The sequence below is a fragment of the Rattus norvegicus genome, chromosome 2, assembly GCF_021556685.1.
Source record: "Rattus norvegicus strain SHRSP/BbbUtx chromosome 2, alternate assembly SHRSP_T2T, whole genome shotgun sequence".
NCBI lineage: Eukaryota > Metazoa > Chordata > Mammalia > Rodentia > Muridae > Rattus > Rattus norvegicus.
Window position 1 is genome coordinate 30,432,501 of NC_141535.1, and position 12,076 is coordinate 30,444,576.

The 12,076-nt window shown below is 43.6% G+C and overlaps 1 long non-coding RNA gene across 1 annotated transcript in view; it reads left to right on the plus strand.

Moving 5' to 3' along the window:
* The window catches only part of LOC120100677 (uncharacterized), a 10,034-nt gene extending 1,717 nt beyond the window's left edge, over nt 1-8,317 (plus strand). The window contains exon 2 of the long non-coding RNA XR_015670509.1: nt 1,177-8,317. This is a non-coding gene — a long non-coding RNA (uncharacterized LOC120100677). The remainder of the gene's footprint in view (nt 1-1,176) is intronic.
* Nucleotides 8,318-12,076: the final 3,759 nt, after the last annotated feature.

Consider the following 12,076-nt stretch of genomic DNA (forward strand, 5'->3'; position numbering starts at 1 on the left):
AGGTGCATTGTGGGCCAATCAGGGCAAAGGTGCATTGTGGGCCAGTGAGGGTAAAGATGCTGGCTGAAGTGTTTGCTGCCAAACCTAGTAACCCGAGTTCAATTTTTGTCCCATATGGTGGAAGTAGTTAATGGATTCTTACAAGTTGTCATCTGACCTCCATGTCTGCACCATGACACTTGTCTGCCCACATACATACACACATATACACACACAGCAAATAATGTTAAAATTTAATAAAACTCTGAAACGCGTTCTACATTCTGTGTTGTAGATACTCCTTTTAACTACTTTTATTATTATCATATCTTGCTTTCTACACTTTCAGCCTGAAGTATAAGTTTTTACGAATTATTTCTCTGTCTTTTATTGTGATAAAATACATTGAACATACATTTGACCCATTTGTAGCTATGCACTTTAGATTTAGTGATGGTGAGTGAGTTACTAATCTTGCAGATTTTAGGCAATGTTTTTTTTTTTTTTTTTTTTTTTTGTTAAGATTTCTGCCAGATTCCGGAGGCCGCTGGAGGGCAAGGAGTTGATGCTTGCCATTGTATCAATGCGTCCAAAATTCTTATCGTATTTAAAGCTTTTAAATAGATTGAATTTTGGGTTTTTAAAAGGACATTGGTGGTGCTGGTGCAACCAACCATGAGACACGCCTGTATTCTCAAACAGGATATTAAGAGAATTTGGCTGGTCTGATAATTCAGATGGGAAGCGTTTGGAACCCTGAGAAGTAAGCACTGCTCCCACACAGGAATTGCTCCTTTGCCACGGCGTTCAAGCCTTGGCTGCACTCCACTTCCAGCTTATCTGAAATGTCTCCCCTCACTGTGACAGGAGTCACTTTGTCCTTGTATACCCACTTTGGGGTCAGCCACAGGATTTTAAGAACGTCACTCTCTTATTCTGTGCCAACCTTCCTCTTGAAGATGATAGATGCATTTTTTTCACATTTCAAAGAATTAAAAGACACAATGAACTCTGTGCTGATAGCGTTTAGATCTGAAGTGTCCCTCAAAGGCCAGTGCTTTGTCCAAGGAAGGATAGGATCACTGGGAGGTGATGGAACCTTTAGGAGGCGGAGCCTTAATGGGAGGTCTTCGGGTCATTGGTAGTTTGTTCTTAGAGGGCTTGGTAGAGCTCCCGCCATTTGCTCTTTCTTTCTAGATCTTGAGGGAAGCTCTTTTGTTCCTCTCTCACATGCTGCCTGGTTACCAAAGGTGTAAAAGTCATCTCTCCAGTGGCTCATGGGCTGAAACCTCAAAAACTGCGAGGCAAAAGAAGCCTTTTCTCTTCGGAAGCTGATCACCAAGGTGTTGGTCAGCATGGAGGAAGAGCGGATGAGCACATCTGTGGACAGCACAAGACAATTGCAGTGGCTTCAATGTTCTTACCCAGTGTCTCAGTACCAGGAGTCTCAAACATCATGTGGATGGGCGCATGCGTACCTGAGTGCGGCCTATGTCGGGGCTTTAATTAGCTACTTTATGCAGCTCCTCACAGGAGCATGGCTAGCTCACATTCCTCCTTGCTCACTTGGCAGGAATTCCCTCTTGCCCCCACGAGGATGGCATTTGCACGGCAATTATACCCACCGTGCAATAAAGAGCAAAGCCAGCGAACTGAACGGCTTGGCTAGACTCGCACTTTGTTTCAGCAAAATACCATAGAAGTTAAGGGGTTAAGTCCTCCTCCCACTTGTGTTGCTTCCCCCTTCTCTTGACTCCTCCCCCCTCTCCCTCAAGTAGAACACTCCACCCAGTCACGACTGTCTTTGATAAACAGTCAATGCATTTTTTGATCACCCCAATCACGGACGCAACTGTTCTCCTGACTAGAGGTGCACTTAAACCAGACTGGCAGCCTCTGCCCTCACATCTGTTATGTTACTGCCAGTACAAGGAATTTGGCTATTTACATTTTTTTTTAAATTCAGTTTGTACTTTATAATACTCCGCACTTAAAGAACACGATCGCTGCTAATTATCATTTAGAAAATTGTTTTTTGCTTGATTAGAGATTTTAGCTGTGCGTACTGAAATCTAGTGGGCCTTCATTAGGTGCTGTACTTTGTAGTGGATGCTGGCTTAAATATTAATATATGGAAATTCAGCTTCATCTGCTGTACCTTTTGATGTCAGAGGCATAATCAGTATAATTGGCTTAGATTGTTTTTCTCCTATTGGTATTTCAGACCAGCTAATGTCATTAGTGAGCTAACCACTGAGTGGGGGATCTGCATTGTAGAACTGCTTCCTGAGCACATTAGGACCCTTGATTTTGATTATTTTAATTCCCAGCCACCCCAGGCAGGCCCTCAAGCTGTGCCACATTGTTTAAAGTCCTGATCCCTCTGGCCCCTATTCAGAGAACAAGACTTTGTGTGTCTGAAAGCCCATCAGTGCTCTGATAAATGCTGGTGCTTTTGGTTGGTCTGGGGCCAGCTTGCTTTTTATAACATAAGGCAGGGGTTGTGTAGCCCAGGGCCTGTGTTCCCTGAATGGCTGCAGCATGGCAGCCACTGGTGTCCAAGAGGAAGCTGGTGCCTGGTCTGGGTGGCCCTCGGAGATCTGACTGTGTAACTGGCTGGCATCTCAGAGACTGGCACTAGGGTTTTGTCTCTTTACTAGTCCTCTGTAGCCTTTCTGCTGGTTCATAGCTGTCATATCTCCTCCCTCCAGCCCTAAGGCTTGCAAATCTATCTTTTGTACTTTAAAAAAAAATGATGGCTGGACCTACTTAGGGATTGAGATCTAACTTCCTTTTGGGTTTTGATTGTATTCCAAAACCAACTGTAAAAGGAACCCCACATTAAAGTCTAAGTTTGGCTACAGCCAGCCACAGATTCTGCTACCCCTCCGGCTGGGGCACACATGCTTGGTTTCTGTTGATGGTGGTTATGAAGTCATTTGTACTTGTACAGAGCTCGACTATTAAGGATGCGGGGGAACCTAGCAGAGCTTGTACTCTGCGTCTGTCTTTTTATGGGCGAGAAAACAGAGTCTTCGTGTGGTAGATAACTGGCTGGAGCCACACAGCGCCTGAGTGGTAAAGAGTCCCTTTGCCCAAGCAGGGTTCTCTACCTCTTAGGTAGTTCCTTGTTTCTAGATGACGTGGGATTGCAGCGTACCGCACACAGCAGCTAATCCCTCCGTGTGTGATTGACAGCTGCTGTGTGCACATGTAGTTCAATGTGACTTGGGGGCCAAGAGCTTTTATAAGGGAAATGAGGGTACAAAAGAGAAGGTAATTAAAAGCATGTGTGTGTGTCGACACACAATCTGCTTGTTAAGGATGTTAGCAGGGTGATTCTGCTTGAATGTGACTTGCGTAAGTCGTCGGATTAGAGGGCTACGTTGGACTAATTTTAGAGAAACAGAACGAGTAGGGAAGAGAAGGTATAGAAAGAAATTTATTACTAGGGATTAGCTTGTGGAGGCCTAGAGGGTCTGCCATCTGCAGATTGGTGAGCTGAAGGAGCCACTGAGGTAGTTCTAGAACAAGCCTGACCACTTGAGGACCAGGGAGCCGACGGTATCACTGCTGGTCTAATTCCAAAGACCTAAAACGAAGATTTCTGGTGTTGGGGACAGAGAAGGTGGATGTCACAATGGAGGCAAATTTGCCTCCATAAATTAGATGACCCCTCTGACATCTGTGACAGCAGCCGTCTTTCCACCATGTACAGACTTAGCTACTAATCTTCGCCAGAAACACGATCACATCACACTCAGAAGTAGTGTGATATCAGCAATGGGCATGTAACGTGACCCTTCTGCTCCTTCTTATTGGACGGTGACTCTCTGCTTCTGTAGTCCTGGGGAAATGCTACTTTCTAGAGCTTATGGAAGCTGCCCTTGAGAGTGTCCCTAGCCTGGTTTAGTACTTTTCTTTGCTGAACAGTTAGGATCCATGACTTCGAAATGTTCTCCTATTTCTTGAGAAAATGGAAGAGATGCTAGGAACTGGGTAGGAATTTCCTGTTTGAAACTTCTCTTATGTTTTAGACCTACCAAGGTATAATTCCTAATGAATCTAGTCATTAAGGCAATTCTTAATTATTTTTTTTTCTTTTTTTCGGAGCTGGGGACCGAACCCAGGGCCTTGCGCTTCCTAGGCAAGCGCTCTACCACTGAGCTAAATCCCCAACCCAGCAATTCTTAATTATTAAAGGCACTTTGGAATTTTTAACTAAGAAGCATCGAGGGCGATTATTTTAGACTATGTGACAGTAGTGTTAATAACCAGCAGTTCTTCTAACAGTTGGTTTAAGTTAATTTGGCTTCATCAAAGGAAGCAAATAAAATTAATCCGGACACTATTATGCCACATATGTCTAGAAACAAGATTCTTAATCCTAAATAATCATTTCCTGATGTTTCCTCTTTGAGCCAACCCTCTCCTTATTTGAATGTGTCAGTTTATGATGCAGAGAAGTGAGCTAATGGTTTTCTATTCACAGTCCTGTGTGAGGCCCTGGTCCTCAGATTTGTCTTGGCCTGTGCTCATGGCTACCTTCCTGTCCAAGTCTCTTGAAGATGTCAGGCAAGTGGGTCGCTTGGCACTGAGTCAACACCGAACATAGCCAGACGTTCGGAGACTGGGTTTTTGTCTCAGTTTCCAGGGGAATTTCCAATTGAGTAGCCTTGGACACATCATAGGCTACTTTTAGTAAGATGAGAAAGCCTGGGCCAGTGGCTCTAGACTTCTGGGTTTACAACCAGTGCAATTTCTAGGATGACTTTAGAGACCAACATACGATTATCAACGTTGTTTTCCAAGTAGTGCTGTGAAAAAGTACCAAATGTCAGCCTCCTGGGAGCACAGCATACATATTGAGAAGTGTGTGTGTGTGTGTGTGTGTGTGTGTGTGTGTGTGTTTTAAAATTCCATGAAAAAACACAATATGGTGCTTCTGAGTCAAAAGACCTCTTAAAGGCCCTTCTAGATGGATAACTGACTTAGATTTAAGTTGAAATCCACTTGACCCAAAGGCGTTTTTCTTCTTGCTTTTTTTTTTTTTTTCGTCTTCTGACTCTTGACCCATTGACTCATTTTCTTCTCTACCTCTCCTGGTTCCTCCCCTGTCTATCTTTATTTTCCTCTCAAATTTGTTAGTTTCCAGAAAGTCTCAGGATAGCAGAAAGGCAATCACTTGGTCCCCCCAAAACCAATTTTTTTCTCTCTGCTGAATTGGTGCTCCCTATGCAGAATCTTTAATTATAGGCTAAATAACACAATGCCATCTGTGGTGGACCCTCAAGGCAGCCCAGGGAGAAAGGCACTGGCTGACAAGTCTCATGACCTGTGTTCAGTCCCTGGGAATACAGGTAAGCCATCATACTCTCTCTACTTTTACATGGGGACTCGCTTACATTGCTGTCAAATTCTTCACTTGCCGAACAATTTCTTTTTTTTTTTCTTTTTTTTTCGGAGCTGGGGACCAAACCCAGGGCCTTGCGGTTGCTAGGCAAGCGCTCTACCGCTGAGCCAAATCTCCAACCCCTGCCGAACAGTTTCTTAAGGCCTCGAATGCTTTCCTAATTGGTTACCCTTGCTATATGAAGTTAGAAGATAACATGAAACCAGTTGGAGAGGTAGCTCATCACTTAAGAACACTGAGTCCCAGCACCTACATAGCAGCTCACAACTGTCTGTAACTCTAGCTCTAGGGGTTCCGACCCTCTTACAAAGCAAAAACCCAACAATAGATAAAGCATTTAAAAAGGGACACGTAACAACACCCCCTACCCTTTCTCTGATAGAGGTGTAATGTGTCCTGTGTCTCTGCAAGTCTATCACGTGTATCCCTCTTTCATAGACGAATAAGCTGAAAACATCACTGAGCTTGTTTTCTTGTGAGGTTTTCTGATTTTAATACTTTAATTCGGACTAGAATTTATATTAACCAAAGGTCTGGTTGGTTTTCAACATTTGGCTCAATGGTTTCAATAAAATATTTCCACAGTATGTAAGAGTAAAGGGCAAAACAATTTCTTATAGATCCCATAAAATTACTGTGTCTGATATCAGCAGAAGCCGGTTGCTTTGGCTTCTAGGTAGGGATTAGGAAGAGTTTTTCTTATTCAAAGGACTAGCAAAGAACTAGTCTCTCCAGTTAATATAAAACAAAGTGCTTTAAGAAGCTGTAGACTTGTATTTGAACCATGATTGAACATGACCTCAGATATACAGTTTACACACTCCCGTTTACTGACAACCTAGTTTATTTGTACAAGTTTGAGCTCAAGGGCTGGCGAGCATTTAATGAATAAAAGAAAACACTGCACAAGTTCCTTAAGCCTTCAGGTATTTATTTATTTCTGTTCTGCCAGGAAAGATACTTCATGCTAGTCAGATGCTGTGATGTTTGGAAAGATATTTTTGAGACACTTCACCAGAGATGACTTTTGATAGCTCTGATGGACTAGTGGCTCCATAAATTAGGAGGGTCTAAGATCTTCACATAGACCTCACGGTCTGTGCTGTCAAATGTGTGGAAGGCAAGAGGGTGAACCCCCCTTCCCCCGGACTGAGCAGTGGAGCCCTGAGAATGATGTCAGGGTCATATGGTTGTGTCGAAACCTGTTTGAACACTGAATGTCCACCACAGCATCTTACCAGCTGCTGAGTCCCTCCAGCGAATCATTCCATCTTACCTCAGTAACAGCAGTGTGGGCAGAGTCCTTCCCTTGAACGCTGGGCTTAAGTCCTGGCTGGCCACTACTGACTCACTGGGGCAACTTCTTCCTCAATGCTATCAAGTTATTGTTTCCTCATCTGAAAAATTTACTCAGTTCCCGTGGAAATCAGATGATATCTTAGTTCCTTCTGTATGTAACCACGTGTAACGGAAATACCTGACAGACACAACCTAAGGGATGAAAGATTTATTTTGGCTACGGCTTCAAAGGGTTTCAGTCCATTGTGGTGCTGAAGGCACAGCTTTCCTTGAGGCAGAAATGTGCGGCAGAGGCTATGCATTGTGGTGGACCAGGAAGAAGAGAAAGCTGAATGAAGTAGTAGGTGGGTACAACTTTTGGAGTCCTCGCGCCCTGGGGACCTATACCTGTTCGCTACATCTCAACTCTGAAAGGTCTACTGCAGCTCAGCCTCCGGAGGACGTTTCAGACTCAAACTATAATGTGAGATGTGGCTGACAATAGTGTATAAATTCTGTGTTCCTGTGTACCATCATGATCACTAAACTTCAACTGTCAAAGCGGACATGGAGAAGCATTGGCAGGGACTCACTGCATACAATCTACCTTCTCTATTCTCAATCAACTGTGACCCTGTCCACTTCCCTGCCTTCCTATGTTGATTTCATGACCACGAGGGACATCAATCTTATCCCACAATTATGTTAGGTCTTGTAATGGCATCGAGCAGACTCCAAGACAGGACAGACACAAACCTAGGATCCCTCGGGATCCATGATAATTATTTCAACTCGAAAGTGTGGGGTGATGGTCTGCCCTTTAAGAAGAAGATTAAGAGTCTACCATCTGGTTTGGGGGTGGAGGGCAAACAGTTCTACCCTGTGGGATCTGAGCATGCTCTCTCCACAGAATGGTGGCCATGTGGAGACCCACGCTTTGTTCTTGGCACGGAAGACCAATCCACTGGTTCTTGGCAGGGGGAACTGCATCATCTGCTGGGGCAGAGGGGAGAGTTAAATGGAGTTAGTTTCAGTTTCTCAGTTTCTTGTCACCAGGGATGGGCAAACCCAGTAGTGGTCTGTGTTTTCAGAAAAATCTTGACTTATTTTTCAAGCATTTGGGGCTTGGCGAAGTTTTATATGTGTTTTGCCAGCTTTTTTTCCTTAATTATTAATATTAAACCCATGTGCCTGGAGTAGAATGGAAATTTAATAGCCATTTTTATATTTATTTACATCAGTGCATCCCACCGCTGTGTTGAGAAAGGGCTGTTGTACCTTGTAAGCGCCTTTGAAGATAGTTTATAAAAGCTTCTCTTCACAAGCTGTCACAGTGATTTTACCCCTTCTCTGCCCTCAAAGGCATTTGGCTCTGAGCATGGCGAGGATAGCATCCCAATTCCAAAGCCATGATACTTAGAGCAGATTTTGAACACTACAAAGTGAGACCTCGCTGTCCTAATTGTGCTGTCTCTGAGGCAGTCCTGTCGGTAAAGCCTTCAGATGCGTTTTCAATAAAGCAGATGCTCTTTCAGCAAGCATCACTCTCCGCCTCCAGGTCTCACATACAGTTTCCAGAACCATGGAAAAACAATTGCTATGGCCCATCATTGTTTTTCCAAGCACAGCACACAGATTGGTTCCAGGCAGTAGGGGATGGGGTAAGGAAAAAGGTTCATTTCCAAATAAATAATTCTTACCTTCTCACTACTGACTAACACATCCATGTGTCTCGTATGCAGACACGGTCCTAACTACATGAGAAACACTGATTTAAAGGAACAGGTGCTATTCCGTTAATGACAAAATAATGGTGTTATTTTGGTATAGCCACAAAGTGCAATAGTACACGTAATGGTTTGTCCTGACAGCTGGAGTTCACACTAGACTTATGGTTGCCAGGGTTTGGGATGGGAAAGGAGAGGCCTTAGTGATGACTGGTGCAAGGCAGTTGTTTCCAAAGGATCTGAAATGTTAAATGAAACATATACAAACAAGGAAAGTATATGAAAAGTGCTTTAGAATTAAACTATCCCAGGCTGGGAAGATGGCTCAGAGGTTAAGAGTACTGACCTCTCTTTCAGAGGTCCTGAGTTCAATTCCCAGCACCCACATGGTGGCTCACAACCATCCGTAATGGGATCTGATGTCCTCTTCTGGTGTATAAGAAAGCTACAGTGTACTCATATACATAAAATAAATAAATCTTCAAAAATTTAAATTGTCTTCTATTGTCCAATGTAATTTTCTAACAGGAAGCATTGTGTTTTAGTGAGTTTTGCATTGGAGGTAGAAAAGTACTTTTAAAAAGTCAGATATCTGGGCTGGAGAGATGGCTCAGTGGCTAAGAGCATTGACTGCTCTTCTACAGGTCCCGAGTTCAAATCCCAGCACCCACGTGGTGGCTCACAACCATCTGTAATGGGATCCAATGGCCTCTTCTGGTGTCGAAAGACAGCGACAGTGTACTCACACACATAAAATGGATAAATTCTTTTTTTAAAAAAAAATCAGATACCTGATTATAATTGGCAAAGTTCTTTATCTTTGAAGGTATATAGTTTGCCATCTTTAATTAAATACTTTATTTTGAGATAGTTATAGATGTACATGCAATTCTATGAAATGGTACCGCTTTTCTTTTCTCCTTTTAAACCTGGTTTTACTCAAAGGCAGCAAACAGTAAAAGGGTAGCACAAGATGATGACCAAGATAAGAACAAGGTCAAGATGGGACCATTCCTCTCCCACAAGCATTCCTCAGGGTTCCCTTTTATCACCATACCCAATTCTTCCCACTCTGTTCCTTTCCCAACCTCAACACTCCATGGGGTCACAGCTAGTGGGCTGGTGTGAGACCTCCACTCTGTTTGGCTTCCCTGAGACCTGCTGCTGGGAAGGGAGGTACAGAGGCTTTGTTCTTCCTGAGAAGAGGAGTGAAGTAAGTAGCTGACTATCACTGTTGACAGTGGTCATGATAAACATCCACCAGGTCTCCCATGACAACATGACATCATCTAACTGGGAAGAGATAGACTGGCATGCTCCCAACTCTGTCTCTGTATCTAGACATGGATAAGGGTCTTAATGTCCCTCAGTAGGTACAACAGTGCAGACTCCCTTACTTGGTGCCCAAGTACATACTCTGGAAATGTAAATATGGTGGCTCCGCCCACCTTGCTTGGCACAGTGGAAACAAGGTCATAACTTTTCTGTGGTTGGCTCCAGTAGAGAGGCTGCTGTCTAGCAGTTTCCTTTAATACTGCTCTGCCCTTTTCCTGGTCTTTGGTCTAAACAGAATGTGTATTTGTTGGAACTCGCTTTTTCTTTCCTTGTTGGATTCCGGATGGTATTATAGTTGTCCAGCTCCCTCCACTTCACATCAGGGATGTTTGAAACAAAAAAAGCCATCCAAGGAATTCTGTCGCTCTTTGTTCTTCTTTCCCTCTCTAATGGTTCCCCATCTCTTCTTCAAGATCTTTCTTCTGTCTGTGATGTCAAGGGTTCTTTAAGCACTGTGGGAGGAAGAGGGGACCATGTGTCTACTCCTCCTTCCCATTTTCACATCAAACACAGGACAGGAGAGCTGAAACTGCTGTCAGAGGAGAAAGCCATTTTTGTGGTTTCCATGCACCAGGAAAGGCAAATTTTGTCTTGTTCTTAAGCGTCATTCTAGCCTTGAGCCAACACTCATTGCAACTCTTCCTGCCTTCTCAAGTCCTTCCACAGCTCCAGAGCGTCCCATGTGTCACTTCCCACCAAGGCTGGTCATGGAACAGTGAGTTTCAACCTGCTCTTCCTGAAGAAAACACTGGAAGGCAATGTCACAGCCCCTGGGAAGGCTCGGATTTCTGACAGCTCCATTTTCTTCCACCGTCTCTCTTTACTCTTTGCAAGTACTAGAGCTTCTCAGCGACTTTGTTTTATCATCTAGAACAGGAAAAGTTTTTGTATAAATGCATGTATACTGTGAATAAGATTGGGGATCCATTAAAAGTGATTCTGCCCACCAAGGCTCTATTTTAGACACTGTTTTTTTTTTCTTTTTAAAAAAATGATGTTAACTTTGCTTTGAATCTCCAGAGCTTGTGTTTTCACACACATACACACGTGCAGAGGCTCCAACCTGAAAATTGGCTCTTAGCATCCATGTTTTATTGAGCCAATAAATTGCGAATTTAACATGTTAGCCAAATCGGACGCCAAGTGTTTCATTTCGGACCTTAGTGTCCATATTGACAGGACTTTAAATCTCCTACTTGTGCATCTGGAGCTTGTTATATGTTTATAGTTCGAATAGAGCCAAATGTCAGTGGCACCTCTGGTCTGTGGAGGGATCCAGAAGAACGACACGCTATTCTGCTTGCTTCCAGAAGGCAAGAACACGTCCCTGAGGACCAGGCCTCCACCGATTGGATTCTATGTGAGAAAGACCTTGGATGGAAAGGTTGCCTGGTTTATACTTGCATGTTTCTTTATAATTCATCCCCAGAGCACAAGTGATATACTCACAAAGGTGTGAAATGTTCTGGGATGGGCAGATCAGCAGGTTCTTTGGAGGGGAGCACAGGCCAGTAGAATTTTCTGTGACAACAGCCGCTAGTCATATATGTGTGGCTGTTAAGCATTTAAAAGATGGCTGGTGGCCTGGAGAGATGACTCAGTGGTTAAGGGTGCTGACCAATCTTCCAGAGGTCCTGAGTTCAATTCCCAGCAACCACACGGTGGCTTGCAACCGTCTGTAATGGGATCCGATGCCCTCTTCTGGTGTGTCTGAGGACAGCTACAGTGTACTTACATACATAAAATTAAAAAAAAAAGAATGAGGAATAAAAACAGATGGCTAGGGCAGTGGAAAGATTGACCTTTAAAGTTTAGTATTGGAACATTCAATTTTTTTGTAAGCACATGTGGGTATTAGTCACTGTTGATAAGACTGAGTGAGATGTGAAGAAATGCCAAGAATTGGTTCTCCTTTTTCACCCATAACTCCCCAGAGCAATGACATTTTATTCTACCCTGCCATCTCCCCACCACTTACTCCTGAAAGGTAAGTGAAATATTGATCTTGTGGAACCTTGGGATAACTGTGAAATGCTCAGAAGCACACACTACTCCAAGTCTTTCTACTGGATCAAAATGTCCAAAATTAATTTCCTGTCTTAATAAGACCCCAAAACATATGGATTATTGGTTCAGACAGACCTTGGTGGCTTCATTCCCATCTTGGCTATGACGAGATACCTCACCTTCCTGAGTCTCAGCCTCTCCATACAGAAAGCAGGATTAAAATCCACGTGTGTGATTAGTGCCATTGATCGATGCTTCCCACCTCCCGCTTCCCACTTTGAGACAGAGTCTCTCTAGGTAGCCCTGGCTGTCCTGGAACTCACTCCTATAGATCAGG